The sequence below is a fragment of the Miniopterus schreibersii genome, assembly GCF_964146895.1.
Source record: "Miniopterus schreibersii genome assembly, chromosome: 1".
NCBI classification, from domain to species: Eukaryota; Metazoa; Chordata; class Mammalia; order Chiroptera; family Miniopteridae; genus Miniopterus; species Miniopterus schreibersii.
In genome coordinates this window covers 170118393-170135842 of record NC_138101.1, presented here as the reverse complement: position 1 = coordinate 170135842, position 17450 = coordinate 170118393, and the positions used below count along the sequence as shown (strand labels likewise).

The 17450-nt window shown below is 42.0% G+C and overlaps 1 pseudogene across 1 annotated transcript; it reads right to left on the bottom strand.

Moving 5' to 3' along the window:
• Nucleotides 1–16101: 16101 nt before the first annotated feature.
• Nucleotides 16102–16721, bottom strand: LOC308558842 (ethylmalonyl-CoA decarboxylase-like; annotated as a pseudogene). The gene is made up of 2 exons: nt 16357–16721; nt 16102–16303 (listed from the first exon to the last, which is right to left on the bottom strand). The product of its transcript is annotated as an ethylmalonyl-CoA decarboxylase-like (transcript).
• Nucleotides 16722–17450: the final 729 nt, after the last annotated feature.

The window sequence follows — 17450 nt, the reverse complement described above, 5'->3', positions numbered from 1 at the left end:
AAAGAGGATCAGCACAGATGGGGTGGACTGTTCAGGCAGGATGCTCAGGGAGGGACTGGCTCTCTGAGGGAAGGACTTGAATGAAGGGAGGATGTCAGCCATGAGAAGGTCCGAGGGAAATGTTTTCCATGCATTTGAAGAGCAAGTACAAACATTTATTTTTAAATGTATACTTCACCTGAGCTGAGGTGAGGTCATAATATTCAAGGGCAATAAGAAGGCCAGGATGGCAAAGTGAGGAAAGGGAAAACTGGCAGGAGTGACATATGTCAGAACGGTCATCAGGACCTAAACAGTGAGTCACCTATTTCACAGGTGACTGCTGCAAGAGTCAGCTTTAGTTAAATCCAGGTAAAGTAACAGAATTATCAAAATAGATAGATGAGGACAAATGGCTCTCTGCCTGAAAAAAAAACTGGGAAAGGTGTTTCCAAAAGTATGCCAAAAAAGACGTTCTCTTTCTTATGAGAAATTTAGAGCAACAAGGAAAATATTGTTTGCATAAGAGAAACAGTACAAAGGTAGGTGTTATGTGTAAGAGAATTTCAGACACAGAAGGGGCTGGTCCAAGTTTAGCCTGACATCTCTAATATGATCATGAACAAAGGCAAACAGACCCACTAAAGTCACATGGCCATAGCTGACTGACCTGGACCCGACTCTTGACCTAACTGAGCCAGCAGAAAAAGGAGGCCTTTTCTGCTGGTGGCAGGGGCCTCAGTGAGGATATTCGGGAGTGATAGGTGGTAGTTTTCTGCCTGTGGGCCAGAGATGCAAGAACAACGGCCTTCAGTATACACAGCATTAGAGACCAGGGACCCATGAGGCCCCCAATATATCTGCTCCCTCTTCCCTGCTGTCCCCCAAAGCCCTTCTGCCCTTCATTCTGAGACTATATCTTTATAGTAAATTCCACCTTCTGCTTGGGTCAGCTCTAGCTGATTTCTGTTTCTTAAAACCAAACAATCTCAACTAATAGATATCTTAAACACCCCCCCCCCCCCTTCTGTTGTAAACAGTAAAGGCGTGTGTACTGGAATTGGTGAGAGGTCCAATTTCCAAGAGGAATTGTGAGGATCTCTCCCCAAATCCATGCTCACTGATGCCAAGTCAGCCATGGTGGGAGTACTTACACCACAAAAACTGGGAAATGTGACAAACAAGGGTTTATTTTCAGAGAACTGGATATTAAACACTTAATTGCATACCTGTCTAGAGGTAAAGATGAACAGGCTCCAGAGTCACAGTTCACATCCCAGCTCTGCTGCTTCCTGTCTTAGGCAAGTTATTTAATCTCTGTGGCCGCATTTCCTCACTGTGAAATGGAGGTAATCAGTGTCTACCTTACAGTGTTGTGACAGTGAAATAAGACCGTACAGGTAGAGTGCTGAGAACAGTGCCTGACACATAATGACACGTAATAACTGCTCAATACATGTTAGTTAACGAGCAGTATTATTTGGGTGAAATTAGAAATAAAATAAAGAAATGTTTTGTGGTTCTAGAAGTCTGATTGGTTCAACAAGATATGAAAAAGAAAGCCAGAAGTACATAACTATGGAACTGTGAAAACAAATTTACCATTATTCACAGATGCTGTGACTGTAGGCCTAGACCACCCAACAAGTCAACTGAAAGACTTTTAGAATTAATAATGGAATTAAACAGGTATCTGGATAAAAGAGATATTTAAAAATCAGCAGCTTTTGCAAACTATTTCTCAGAATTTATCCAATGAGAATAACTTTACCAGTGTGCAAAGACAAATGTTCAAGCACAAATAGTGAGCTCACTCTGATATCACTTGAAGGTAGGTTGTGATATGCTAGTGAAAATACCAAGGTGGCACATCTGACCCAGGATTTAAATGCAGAGATGGTCAGGTTGAATAAAAGAGCAAGAACCAGATCTGTGCTATCTTCAAGAAACACACTTTGAATATAATGACACGCATACGTTCAAAGTACAAAGATGGGCAGCATGTACCAGGCCAGCACTAACCAAAAGGAAGTGGGAGCATCCACATTACTACTTGAGGAAGCAGACTTCAGAGCATGTAAGAGGCATTGTCACAGAAGGGCTGGCGGATGGAAGGATGGGTGAAAAGGCGAAGGGGTTGAGAAGTACAGATCAGTAGGTACAAAATAGTCCCAGGGATGTAAAGTACAGCATAGAAAATACAGCCAATAATATTGTAGTAACTGTGTATGGTGCCAGGTGGGCACTTGAAATACCAGCGGGGGGGGGGGCACTTTGTAAAATATGTGATTGCCTAACCACTATGCTGTACACCCGAAACTACTAAAAAAATAAACTGAATGTAAAATGTAATTGAAAAATAAAATTAAAAAAAGAAAAACATCTGAGAGTGAAAAAATGATTTTAAGTAACAGTGACTCTCTCAGTTCAGTAAAGATACTAAAAGACCCATTTCTTTGAAGATCTACCTATAACAGGCCTTCAACCTAAGGGTTGTCCAACTTTGCCACCTACTGACCTTTTGCTGAAGCACCTCATTCTCCTCCAAATATTGCTAACAATCATAATTCCATGTCAGCAACATACGTGTAATGTACGCAATTATTTCCCAATAAAATTCTCTATAAGGAAGAGAATTCAAAGCTCAAAGATCCCACATGATATGAGACAGTATTCAGTGTTCAAGTTCATTTGAAGGCCCTCTGCTGCCCATTCTCATTACAGGTACTGCTGAGTTTTAAAAAAAAATCACAAAACATTGGGAGCAGTGAAGACATTTTCTGACACTCGGCTCACTCCAGCACTTCTTTCCAAGCCTGCTTTCCTTCCTGGGGTCTGAGTCAGCTGCCAGCCATTCCTGTGACCCTTTCCTGGAAAACAGGTCGGCAGAGGGCCTGACCTTCTGTCTTGCTCTGAGATGGCTTCAGATTTTTCCATGATTCTTTGCGAAGTTTCTATTATCTACCTTATGGCTTCCTTCCTGACTTACTGTTTCAGAGGTGGTCGTAAAAAGAGGCTGTAAAGAGAATACCAAGTCTTTAAAATAACATCTAATTACTAATAGGCTGGCAGCTCTTAGAGGCAAACACAGAAAGCCATGCTCAGTTATTATGGGTGATCCCCTGCAGACCAGCTGTGGACGTCTCAGGTCAAGATGCATCACCCACCAAATTCTGAGGGCAGGGCTTGTTCCATTACTTCCTTCCCCACTCCCATTTATAATCTTTCCTCATCCCTACTTTGCCTGCAGAATCTGTTAGGCCACCCTGCATCCCTTCCCTTTACTCTGCAGCCTAGGATCTTCCCTGTAAATACTGAACAATACAATTCTGTCCATGTGTCTAAGGGTGGAGGGAAGCTGGCCCAGAAGATTTCTGAAATCCCTTGTAGTCACCTAATTCTATGGCGATAGGTTAATTCACTGCAGAGTTGATTTAAACACCTTAGAACAGATCTAAATGAGCTGTAAAGAATCATGATTGCTTGGAGAAATGACTGATTCCAGTAAACAGCATGAATGTATAAGAGGATGGTGGGCCACACTGTTGTTCAAGAAAGCAAGAAAATCAGGAGAAATAAGATGGCGGCATGGGTAACAGCTGCACCCACTGCCTCCCGCAACCACATCAAAATTACAACTGAAATACAGAACCACCATCACTCAGAGCTTCCTGAAATCTGGCTGCACAGAAGCCCTACAAACAGGGAACTGACGGAGCACCGAGAGCGGTAGGAGGGGCGGAGACACGGGCGGATCGGGGCTGAATCGTGGAGACTCAGCCGCGGGCCCACACCCGGTGCTGCGGGTTAAACCCAGGAGGGAATCTTGGCAGCGGCGGTTTCCCAGAGAAGCGAGGGGTCCCAGCCCCACAGCAGGCCCTCAGCCCAGGGCTCCAGGCCGGGAAGAGACGTCCCCACAACTTTAGGCTGTGAAACCAGCGGGGACTGTCCCTGAGGGTCGTGGAGGCTGCGGGAGCCCCAGCAGCTCCTCCTAAAGGGCCCGCGCACAGACTCACTCGGACGCTCCCTCTGAGCCCAGCGCCGGGCAGCGGCCTGAAAGGACCTGGGACACGGGGAGGAACTAACCTGCCTGAGATCCGGGCGAGAGGTAGAGGGCGGCTTCCTCCCAGGCAGAAGGGCTGGCGGAGGCCATGGCTCCTTTGGCGAGTCCTCCCGGCACACAGCCGGCAGGCAGACGCCATATTTGAATCGCCAGCACCTGACTCACACCTTTGGCCCCGCCCCATGATTCCCGGAGGCCCCGCCCCTCCCCACCTGCAGCTCATCCAGGCCATTTCCAGGGGCTTTTCTGCGCAAGTGGCCTCTCGAGCCCCATGCTTAGGACTTTCCTAAAATCTCTCAAACAAGCAGCAGCTGCCCCATACAGCTTGATAAGTGGCCCCAGGCCTGGCACTAGCGGCAGCCTGCATTGGCTCATAGCTTGGCCTCTCCTGGACAATGCCAAGCTCAGCACAAGTAGCAGCCAACTACGGTTTGCTGTGAAGCTCATGCTGGGTGGCCCTGGGCAAGGCACTGGCACAGGCTGAATTTTCACCTTCCGGGAGGCCCCAGAGACAGTGTACATGGTGCTCAGACTGGACCACACTGGATTACAACCCTAGCACATCCACAAGTGACACACTCAAGGGGCGCACCTGGTGAACACCAAAGCTCCACTGAAGTAAATCCTGCTCCATAGGGCTGTCTCCAGCACAGCAGCTCTTTGGCTGTAATTGCAGCTGGTCCTCACAGCTGACTGGCCTGGGGGTCAGTTCCTCCCAGTGACGCCAACAGCAACCAAGGCTCAACTACAACAAGATAGTGCACACAGCCCACGCAGGGGAGCACCTAGAAGGCCCAGCTCAGGTGACTGGGGAGACTGAGCCACTGGACCCTACAGGACACCTACTACACAAAGCCACTCTACAAACTCCAGGAGACATAGCAGCTCTACCTAATACATAGAAACAAACACCTGGAAGCAGCCAAAATGTGGAGGCAAAGAAACATGTCACAAAGGAAAAACCCGAAGAAATCTCTAGAAGAGGAACTAAATGAAATAGATCCAAGCAAGCTAACAGATAGAGAGTTCAGAATAATGGTTATAAGGATGTTTAAGCAGACTGTTAGGGAAATAACTGAGAAAATTGATAACATAATAAAGTACCAATTTGAAATGAAGGCTACAGGAACTGAAATGAAGAATAATTTACATGGAATCAACAGTAGAGTAGAGGACACTGAGAGTCAAATCAGCAACTTGGAACATGAGGAAACAAAAAACACCCAACCAGAAGAGCAAAAAGAAAAAAGAATCCAGAAATATGAAAATAGTATAAGGAGCCTCTGGGACAACTTCAAGAGGCCCAACATTCATATTATTGGGGTAACAGAAGGGGAAGAAAGAGACCAAGGAATTGAAAACCTATTTGAAAAAATAATTACAGAAAACTTCCCCTACCTGGGGAAAGAAATCGACTTACAAGTCCAGGAAGCACAGAGGGTCCCAAACAAGAGGAACACAAAGAGGCCCACAGCAAGACACATCATAATTAAAATGCCAAAGGTTAAAGACAAAGAGAGAATCTTAAAAGCAGCAAGAGAAAAGCAGTTAGTTACATACAAGGGAGCACTCATACGACTGTCAGCTGATTTCTCAACAGAAACTTTGCAGGCCAGAAGGGAGTGGCAAGAAATATTCAAAGTGATGAAAAACATGGAACTACAACCAAGATTGCTCTACCCAGCAAAACTATCATTTAGAATTGAAGGTCAGATAAAGAGCTTCTCAGACAAGGAAAAGCTAAAGGAGTTCATCACCACCAAAACAGCACTACAGGAAATGTTGAAGGGTCTTCTTTAAGAAGAAGCTAATGAACAAAAGAATCTGATGAACTAAATAAATCCAGAGACCTTGACGCATGCGACAGATGATCATATTTCAGAGGAAAGAGGGAAGGGGGGTGGAGGGTGGGAAGAGATTAACCAAAGAAGTTATATGCATAACCCATGGACACAGTTAATAATGGGGTGAAGGCCTGGGAAGGGGGTGGGAGGGAAGTGGAGGGGATCAATTGGGGGGAAAAATGGGATACCTGTAATACTCTCAACAATAAAGATAAATTTAAAAAGTAAAAAAAAAAAAAAAGGCAGGAAAATCATCAAATACTATTGTGATCATCTTTAAAGTTTACAGTAGCCATCCAAAGGGGTTCCAACTAATCAAAGATGGGACAATTTGAGCATGAAAAACAAATAAGTGCAATGGATTGAAATATGAAATAGATAAAAACCCATTAGCTCATAATAACACTCATAAGATGAATATACTGATTACTTTGGCTCTTGCTACCACACCAACTCATTTTTCTTAAAATTGTTAAATAACAGTTAATCCTGTCTTTCCTGTATAAATTTGATTTCAGCATAATCAAACAGTTGATAAAAGAAAATTCTTTGTAGAAACAATCGTACTAATAAATGCAAACAGAATGGTAGCATTAGAGTGACACCACTTTGCAACCTCTAATAAAATAATGGCTCTGAAGCAATGAGCATCAATCGATGCTAAAATCTTTCAGTGAAAAGCTAATGGGAGTTCTGTAATGGAAAGATCAGGCTGGTACCACCTGAGACCACTGACCAATCTTTTTATTGTTTATTTAAGTATATCAAGAGCTGTAAATTGTCTGAGATTTTATTTTATTTGTAAGCTAACAAAGTAACCTGCCACAATTTCATGGAAACTGATAGAAGATACAGATTCTAGGTCAGAGACTGTGATGGTGAATTTTATGTGTCAAATTGATTGGGCCACAGGAGGCCCAGACATTTGGTTAAACATTATTCAGGGTGCCTGAGAGGATGTTTCTGGGTGAGATTAGCATTTGAATCAGTGGACTGAGTAAAGCAGATTTCTCTCCCTAATGTGGGTAGGCCTCATTCCATCTCTTAAAGGCCTGAATAGAACAAAATGCTGAGGGAGACAGAATTCTTTCTCTCCACCTGACTCTTTTGGAGCTGGGACACTGGTCTTCTCTTGCCTTCAGACTTAGACTCAGACTGAAACTTACACGACCGGCTGTTCCACTTCTCAGGCCTTCCAGCTTGTACCCAAACTTACACCATTGGTTCCCCTGAGTCTCCAGCTTGCTGACTGCTGATCTTGGTCCTCTCAGTGTCCATAATCACATTTCCTTACAGTAAATCAATTCCTTACAGTAAATCAATATCAATCTTTCTCTCTCTCTCCACCCCCCCAACATCCTGTATACTTGTGTGTGTGTGTGTGTGTGTGTGTGTGTGTGTCTCTGCAGAATCTGGACTAATCAGATACCAAGGACAGTCTATTGCTACAGCAATAGCAGTAGCCAGAGCATTATCATCTTTGCACTGTTCCCGGAGCCTCAGTTCTAACAGAGGATCAAATGACCCTGTACACCCAGTGGGCTGCTTTAGAGGAAAGGAACCCCGAGCTTCAGAATTCTGATTTTTTACACTGTCCAGTAAGCTTGTGTGCCCTTTTGCTCCGGTGGGACACATTACCTCTTTCTTCCAGGACTGCTTCACTATACAAACAGCCTTGAAAAGATAATGCAGACAAAGGGCAGTTAAAGTCTCTTCTTGCAAAACATAAAGGAATGCAGAGCCCACTGGAGAATTGTCACCCAATAGTCTAATCAGCTGATCAATCTTAACATCACTAAAAATGGGACATAAGTCTCCTGATGAGGTGCAAAAAGAAGTACAAAGCATTACCTAGGACTTATTCTTTCCAAAGAAAGTTTATCTGAATCTAATCGAGCCTGGAGATCTACCTACCAGTTTGCAAGAAATGCAGGGATTAAAAAAGCAAGTAAGGAACAAGTTGGGCAAAGAGGCAATCAGCCAAATCTAGAAGATAGGAAAATTGTATGCAATAAATGACCCAGTTTCTCCAACAAATAAATAGAATTTTAAAAGGTGAGAGAAAAAGAAATAGCTATGGATGAAAAGAGACTCAGGAAATAATGCAGTGTGTGGATCTTGTTCGATTACAACCTAAACAAACCAATTGAGGGACAATTTTTAGACAATAGGGAAAATTTGAGCATGAGGGGAATTAGTTATTATTAAAATTCCATGGCAGTTATTGTTAGGAATGATAATGACATTGGGGTTATGTTTTTAAGAATCCTTGTATGTTAAAGTTTGTTACTGAACTATTTACAGATAAAATGACATCACGGCAGCATTTGCTTTAAAGTACTTCACCACCACCAGGGACAAAAGTGAAAGGAAAAGATGAAACAAGGTTAGCACAATGTTATTAATTGTTAAAGCTGGGTGATAGCATGTGAAAGTTTATAATTACATTTTCTTCTATGTAATTTTGAAATTTTCTATTAAAAAATTTAATACATAAAACTGTGGAAGAATGAAAAAAACAGGACCCCCCCCCCCCCCAAAGTGAGATAAATGAACTACAAACAAAAGGTTGTAGGCGGCCTTGGCAGAGTTGCTTTAACTTAGGCTATAGTGGAACATCTCAGATCTTGGAAGCCTGCCCTGCAAGAGAATAATTTCCATTTTTCCTTTGCAATGTGGAAGAGTTCATACCCTTTGTTCAGTGAAAGATTTTCTTCCCATGATAAGAAAGTGAGGTGGGAAGGGAAGGGAACTGGCGAAAAATAAAGAAGGGAAGGGAGAGGGGTAATACAGATGTATCCCCTTCTCATGGATTTTATAGTCTAGTAGAGGAGACATCCATTAATCTAATAGTCTCACAGACTGAGTGATTAATTATCAGTGGAGATAAATGCATGAAGTGAAAGAAGAAATTTCTATAAGAGCAGATAACACAAGAATTTGGGAGGCAACATCAACCTCCCTAAGGAAGTGACCCTTGGTGGTGCTGAGACCTGAAGGGTGAGTGGATGTTAATTAGGCAAAAGGGTTTGGGAAGGGCTGTTCTAGGACAGCCAAGCACGAAGTCCTCAACCTTAGGATGCAGAGAGAATGAATTGAAGGGGTCACCAGAGTACACAAAGAAGGGAGACTAGGAGATTCTTTCAGTGGCCCCACCAGAGATAATGATGGCTTACATTAGAGTGGTGGCAACAGGGACAGAGAGAATTGGACCCATTCGAGAGATATTTAGGAAGGAAAATTAACTGGACTTGGTGATGAATCAGATATGAGGATAGGTATGGATGTTTCATATTGTGCTCTTAGTATTATTTCTGCACTGTTGTTGGAAGAGGTCATCAAGAGGACATAACTGCCATTGACACACGAGTGGACTAGGCAATAGGCTCTTGACACCTTTTCCTTGGCAAGTACGTCCTGCTCACCATTCCCACAGTGGGAGCCAGTTCAAGGACACATCCTTGGGAAAGTATGGTCTTGTTGAGACCATCTGGACTGAATATATGACTGAACCAAGGTTAAAATTAATATATAAACTTTTAAGAATCTGACTGGTGGATGCAGAGATCTACTCATCTTGCAGTCACCCAAGACAAGCCTCGTACATAAGCTCCCTTGCTTATTAAACCTGCCACCTACCGATCTGGAGTCGTGCCTCTACCGTCAGTATCTCCTTGCCCTCCATGTACAGGAAACAATTTCAGGTTTCACCAGGGAAGCTCCTGAGGTTGCAAACCAATTGGTCTCCACCTAAAGCACTGAGTTTTGGGGGCTGAAAGGGGACTAGGAGCTGATCTAAGTATTTAATTTTAAGCCTGAGGAGACTATTAGGAGAGAAGTGGAGCTGCTGTCTAGCCTCTCAACACCCCTTCCCCCTGTGCTCACATACATTCACGCCCACTGCCCAGGCTCTAAGGAAAGAGGAAGAAAATGAAGTCAGAATATCTGGTTTGAGTTCTGCTTCTGGCTCTTACAAGCTGAGAGACACTGGTCAATGCAAGTTTCTAGGTCAAGGCACTCAAGTGCTGCCATTAAGGTCTACAGACCAAGGGACACTTGACTCCTGTAATGGGCACCTGGGCTGAAATTTTGAAGGAAAGAAGCTGGGGGGAGGGGGAGGCATCAAAAATAGTGGTTTAGATCTGGAAGTGATGAGCCCTACAGTAATCCTTTAAGGCAGGCTGGTCTTTTCTTCTTGTGAAATCACGCAAATGGTCCTTTATTGTACAAATGTAAATAACAGGACCTCTGTGAAATATTTCCATTTCAGAAGAGGGTCTTTGCCTTTAAATTTGCATAACCCAACCCTGGCAGGAGTGAAGGTAAAACTGGGTGACATCTGAAATTATACTTAATAGATTATAAGAGTAAACCCATTTAACAAAACATAAATTTCACATAAAGGATCAATGAAACCAACAACTGGACAACAGCAAGACCTCACATCCAGAACACAGGGAAAATACTCTGATCATAATGTACATCCTCATTTTAAAAAGATGACTTGCCTATGAAAGATCTTTACCCTCAGATGAAATCAACTAATCTAATCACTCTAATTTCCCCCAGAGTACATACAGTAAGCACAGAGAGTTGTGTTCACATTCGTCACTGACCCATTCACTGACCCCTATTTCTCTATTCTGCTTTAACATCCAAAGAATGGGTCGGCTAGTCTGAAAGTGCCCAATATACATGAGTCCTATTGTCCGGATTACTTTCATTCATGACAGTGTCTCTGTTTTTCTGAATAACATCCCCTTGGGAAGGGAAAACAAAGTCAAAATACAAGAGGCTGGTGATTACAGTGTTGAATGCACAAAGCACTGGATTTAAGGACAAAAGGCCAACAGTTGAAACTCTTCATGGCCACTTACTAGATGTGTGATTGTGTGCAAAGTCCACACTCCCTTCATCTCCTTTTCCTCCCCTGTGGAGCTATGATAAAGAAGTCACCTACTCACCAGGTGATTTATGATCACGGAATGCAACACTCTGTGAAAGCGTTCAACATAAATAAGTGCTGGTTGATAGCTTGCTTGCTTTCTGCTAATGTTTTCAGCCGTCTGTCCTTGTTCCACAAGGAAAACTGAAGAAAGGAAACAGATTTTCACCAGCAATCGTGGGGCACATGTACTCAGTTTGTCTCCATTCACTTCTTAGCCTCCATTAATAAAAACACCAGCCAGCCAAACTCAAAGGCTGAAGACCTGGCCCATCATGTTGGCATCTTAGGGGTTGTGGGAGGGGGGGAGGGTGCTTGCTGTAACTCTGCCTGGTGGGCCAGGGTTCTGACTTTGATGCCACCCCTTCCAGACACACTAACACAGACTTGACACATGGATACTGATAAACAACTGACACATTTGTTCTGTGATTGCTGCTGTTGGCAGCCAAGTTTCAACACACTGATTTGCTTGTTGATTATGAAAGCTTTGATGGGTCCTAATGACAATTCAACCTTGCATGTGAACAGGAGTAATTGACCGTAGCTTCTAAACTAGAACTCTCCTGGTCCTGATTAAAAACATGCCAATCCAGTGTTTCTCAAGGTACTGTCCCTGGGTCACCTACTCCTGAACCTGCTGGAGATCTCATTAAAATGCAGACAGTCCCCAGAGTTACTGAATCAGAATCTCTGGGTGTGGGCCCAGGTATCAGCATTGTTAATCAGTACCACAGGAATTCAGATGTGCATTAAAGTTTGAAGACTAGTGAAGCAAACCAGAGTTATCGGTGAAACTACTAAGGCTACATAATAGATAATATTATGGATAGATAATATATTGAAATGCTGAATTCCCATGATAAAAAAATGAGTGCAACCTGAGAAATTTAAACTGGTGGCAAAATCTGATTTTTTAAAATTTTACCTACATTCATTAAGCACATTGGTTGCACTAAAAAGGGCAGATCTGATGAAGGGGAAAATGGGACACCTGTTATACTTTCAACAATAAAGATAAATTTTAAAAGGGGGGGAGGCAGATCTGTTCATTATGCAATCAAATGATTGACTTTAATGGGTGTTGCATCAGTCTCTGATAATAAGAATAAGCACAGTAGATAACGAACAATTGAATGTGAACCTTCACTTTGGGTTTTACTTGTCTGCTTCAAACTTAGAATTGGGTTTAAATAGGAAAAACACTCACATTACACTGACTAGCAGAACTTCTACTTTAGGCTTCACTAAAGAAAAATACCATCGCTTCCCCTTCCATTTCTCTTAGTCAAGGTCCAGAACTTGGCTGGTGTAGTGAGCAAAGAGGCAGCCTGTATGGTTAGGACACTGGTTACACACAGCAGAAATGACAGACTAAGTAAACATCGAGGCTAATGAAAGCCAAGTTTGTAGAGAAGCATGTTACACATGGGTAAAAGAGGAAAGGATAAACCCCTGAGGTATTGAATTGGAACTGAAGGTATCAGTGTGAGCGCATGGTATTTGAACATAGATATTTATCTAGACACATGATAGGTAGGTAGGTAGGTAGGTAGGTAGGTAGGTAGACAGACAGATAGGCAGGCGGACAGATATAGATGTGTGCATATATGTGAGTGGGTATGCGTGTACATACACATCACATTTCCTAGTCTGCTGAGAAGAATTTAAAGTAATGACATCCCAATATCAATGAGCATCGAGATCATGGTTTCTAAATTACATTCTCCCTTAAAAGGAGCCAGGACTCTTTAAAGAAATAACTGATTCCAGGGCTGTGACAAGGAAATGGCAGATGAGTCCAAAACATCGTGTTGTGCCAGAAAGTGAGGAAGTGCCTCAAAGAATTATGGGGACACATCAAAAGGAGATAGGAGCCAGCTTGAGGGGACTGATAAATAATCATAGTAATGGGTCATAACATGTCAAACAAAATAGAAGTCCATGAGCCCATGTTCATATAAATAAATGAATGAATATGTAAATAAATTAGAGGAAAGGAAAAGCTCTACCTTATAAGAAAATGCCAAATAAAAAATATAGAGGTAAGCCCTGGCCAGTGTGGCTCAGTTGGTTGGAACATTGTCCGGTACAGGGCACATATGGGAGACAACTGACTGATATTTCTCTCTCCCCCCACTTTATATATATATTTTTTATTTTATTATTTTTTTTTTTTTCTCATTCCTCACCTGAGAATATGTTAGAGAGAGGAAAGGAGAGAGAGAGCGAGAGAGATAATAATGAAATTAGAAAATCACCATTTGGCCACTGTCAATAATTGATTTAATCATGAATCATCAATGGCTGTTAAAACAAATAGGTGAAAATTTGATGAGGGGCAGGATATTTACATAATCTCAAGGATATCTACATAACAGGACAGATAACTATTATGGGCCTCCTGATATTATGCACTAAGAGAACACAACATCACTTCTGCAGTATTCCTGCCTGAGATGAATAATCTGAATCTAATCATGAGGAAACATCAGACATGTCCAAATTGAGGAACATTTTACAGAGTACATTTTTAAAATTGTCAATATCCTAAAAAATAAGAAAAGTCTGGGAAACTGTTCTTGACTGAGGGAGACTAAAACCAATGACAACTAAGTGTAACACATGATCCTAGACTGGACCCTGGACCTATGAAGGATATTATTGAGTAATTACTGGGATAATTGGTACATTTTTAGTGGGGCCTAGGAATTAGATGATAGTGATGTGAGGAGGTGTCTCTTTTTAGGAAATACACTTTGCAGGATTAAGGGGCAATGAGATGTCATGTCTATAACTTTCAAATGGTTTAGAAAGAATTAATATATATATGAGAGAGAGGAAATGATAAGACGAAAATAGTAAAATGTTAATGGAGGGCAGGAAAAACGTGTCCTCTATCCTCTTAAGTTAGTTACTTAAGGCCTGAGAATTAAACTGACAGAGGACAGAGTAACAGGGAAAAAGTGTTTATTCATATAGACTTGGGAGCCTGCTAAGGGAGCAGCTGGCTCTTTAAATGATTCAAGTTAAAGGCCTGTATACCTAACTTAGTAGGTGAAAAGGAGGGGACAAAGGCCTTTCCTGGAAGAATAAATAGGTTTCTTTAGGGAAGACAAATGGGTTTTTAGGATAACAATCACGAGATAAGTAGGTTAGCCCATAATGCTTGTCCCTTTGGGGCCATAAAGCTGCCCCTGGAGGAGGAATCTGGGGTGGGTTTTATTCATGTTGCCCTTGTGGGCATAGATCTGCCCACAGAAGAAATTTATTGTAGCCGTATTTCCCAGAAATTGTTGTTTTTAGTTAGATAAGGGAAGCTCCAAGAAGACTTCTTTATATCTGTTGATTCTCAAATGTCTTGAGCTTAAAATAATATTTATACCAACTCTGGAGTTCTGAGTGGGTCTCTCCATGAAATATTGGGAAATGTTGATGAGAAATATATAGGAGTTCTTTGTACCATTTTTTTTCAAATTCTATGTAAAGTTGAAAGTATTTCAAAATAAAAAGTTCTAAAAGTATGTAAGCCCCATCCTTACAAATGGGAAATTTAATTTTTAAAATACTGCCAGTCCACTTTCTTTAAAGAAGTGCCAACTCTGAAGGGCAGATTAAATGTAAAAGAAAAGATTTAATTTCCATAAATAAGTGAGTAGTAAGTGTCTATCCTTGAGGAAGAGAGCCCTGTAAGGAACATTAGTAACTCAATCCAGGTGGAACACAGTATTAGCCGGATCCTCAGAGCTCCTCAGGAAGAGACGCAGTCCTTCCTGTCGGACAGATCTCAGGCTGAGTGTAACATAACCATGCAGCCGAAGGCTCCACTTTCTGGGTTATAATCCATTGCCAAGATGACTTCGTGTTCTCAGTTTGATTTTCTTGCCAAATTCCTATCTTAGACATTAGTATAATGTTCAGATTTTCATGCTAAAATAACAGGTTTTGGTTTTTCTATTTTGCAAAGTAAAGGTCCTCATATTTTCCACTACAAGCAACTCATGTGTACTAAATACTCGGAATTAGGCCCTCTCCTAAGTATGTTATGTGCATTGTTTTGCTTAATCATCTCTATTTCCCCATGAAATAAGAACCATTATTATTCTCTTCATTTTACAGGTTAGGAAACCAGATGCTCTGAGCAATGTAACTTTCCAGGATCACAGAGCTGTAAGTGGCCACATCAGAGTTTGAACCCAGGCTTTCTAATATCAAAACCCATGTAATTAACTATATAAGAAGCTGTGCTATGCCTCAACAACTGTGGTTCCTTCTAGACTCCAGCTTCTAACTTAGGGTCAAAATCCTGTGACAAATAGGCAATCTCAGTTTTTAAAAATCCTGAGATGCCCAAATGGAAAATGATATATGGCAACCATCTCGATGCAAACCCAAGAAAGAGGGGCACAGCTCTGCAAAAAATAGCTACCTTCCATCATAGCTGACTCACATTATACTGTTTAAGGCCTTCGGTTGCCTCGCTGCTGTGGCAAACTGATGAGTGTTTAGCTACCTTCAGTTGCTTTGGTTAAAGGGCAGGAGGAGAGGTTGTTCACAAAAGACAATGAAAAATGCTCATCTCTAATTTTAATTAATTTCTCTTTCCATTCTTAATTACAGGCTGGACTCAATCATCCTTTCTTCCTCGGTTAATTTTTTTTTCCACATTCAAATAATTTTTATTACAATATATTATAATTGTTTAAACTTGATCACAGGTATGTAAGTAAAGGAACACAGTATACAGAGGGTTCAGTACTATCCAGTTTCAGGCATCTACTGGGGGTCATGGAACCTATCCTCTGCAGGTAAGGGGGGAACTACAGTATACTGACAACTATGCCAATGAGTTTATGTATTCAAAAATTATTAAAAACACCCAAATGCTAGTGGTACCCTTCAAAGTAATTCTGACATGTTTAATATTTAACTTTTCTATATATTAATCACTGGAGTTGTAGTACATCATATTTAAAAACAACTATTTACAAAATTTACCTTTGCTAGCAATAGCCTCCAAATTTGCAGGTCCACCCCAAAGTGTTCCTACAAGATCTCTTTCCGTCTATAATGCCTCCTGGAAACAAAGCTCTTTGCCTGAAGAAATTGATTTTTTTCAAAGCTCTAATTACTTCCAGTGGCCCTTCAGTAAACTGCTTTAGCCACTCTTGTGCCTCTTTGAGACATTCAGTTTCATCTGAAGACTACAAGACCTCATAGACCATTCCTAGGTTTAAAGCTAGTTCTGAATCCAGTTTGAGGGCCCCACTTAACACTTTGAGAGCTTGTCTACTGCCAATAATTTCAGCCAGCCGGGTAGCACCGCCCCAGCTTGGTTCTAAACCCATCTTCTTGTGAACAAATCTGATCTCACCTTCTCTAGTCATTAATCTAAAATCACATGCTGTAATAAATTCTGCTCCTCCACCCAATGCCCAGCCTTGAACCAGAGCAACACTTATTAAAGGAAGTCTCATCAATCTTGTTAAGGTGTTCTGCATGAAGATACATAAGGCCACTCCATCCTCTGGAGTTCCTAGTGCTTTCACAGCATTCAGATCAGATCCTGAGGAGAATGTATTTTTTGCCCCACGAACAATGAGACCTTTCCCCTCTGTCCAATTTTCCAATTCAATCCCTTTTTCCCAAAGTTGTAGCATCATAACACCTGAGAAGGCATTCCTTTTACTTGGACTGTTCAGAGTAAGAATGCCAATGCCATTGTCTTCCTTCTGAAGGTCAACGGATCCACCAGGAAACTGCTGAAGGTTTGTTTTTTTACTTCTTCCTCATGGAAGCCATGAGGTGTATTATAAAATGACAATCCCATTTGATGTAGCAATTTTGTCCTTATAGACACAGATGATGTCTTCAAAAGACTTGCTACCATTTCCACTTCTAAAAGCACTCTTTGAAGAGACGGTCAGTATGGAATTCCTTTCCTTTCCCCCCTGTTTAGACTCCATTCCTCTTCGCAAGCTGGTTTCTCTTACTGGAATGATGATCACTGCCTATGCTCCACCTGAGGGTTACACACTCATCTGGCAAAATCAGGCGGTGGCGCGGGGCACTGCGTCCGCCAGGCCAGCAGGGGGCAGCGGGCTGCGCTGCGGCTTAACAAGGAGCGCGCCGCTGGGCCCCGGCAAGGCCCAGTTTGGCAGTTGAGTGGCGAAATGCTGAAGTCGAGTACACTGCGCCATGCCCAGGCTGTCTCTTAGACTACGCTTAAAACACAGCACCTACCTAAGGTCTTAGAGGCCGCCCCCTCGGTTAAATTTTAAATATGTCAAATAGCTACTCCTCAAGAGTATCTACTAAAATAAAATGGGAGCATCCAAGAGCCAGGACCAAACTAGAAGGAAATCATGATCCCCACCTCCTAGTTCAGTCCTAGGAGCTCTCAGACGTTCTTTCTGCTTCAATACACAGAAGTCAAAATGGGCCACACACCCTGGCACATTTTCTGGAGGATCCACTGGAACTTCTTTTTCTCACAAGAAAGAATATCAGAAATGAAGTGAACGCAAGTAATATTATAGAAAACCACTGATTCAAATTTATGAAACAAAAAAAACCCCACCTTTTGCAAACTTTTATGTGTCAGCTATTATCAGTAATA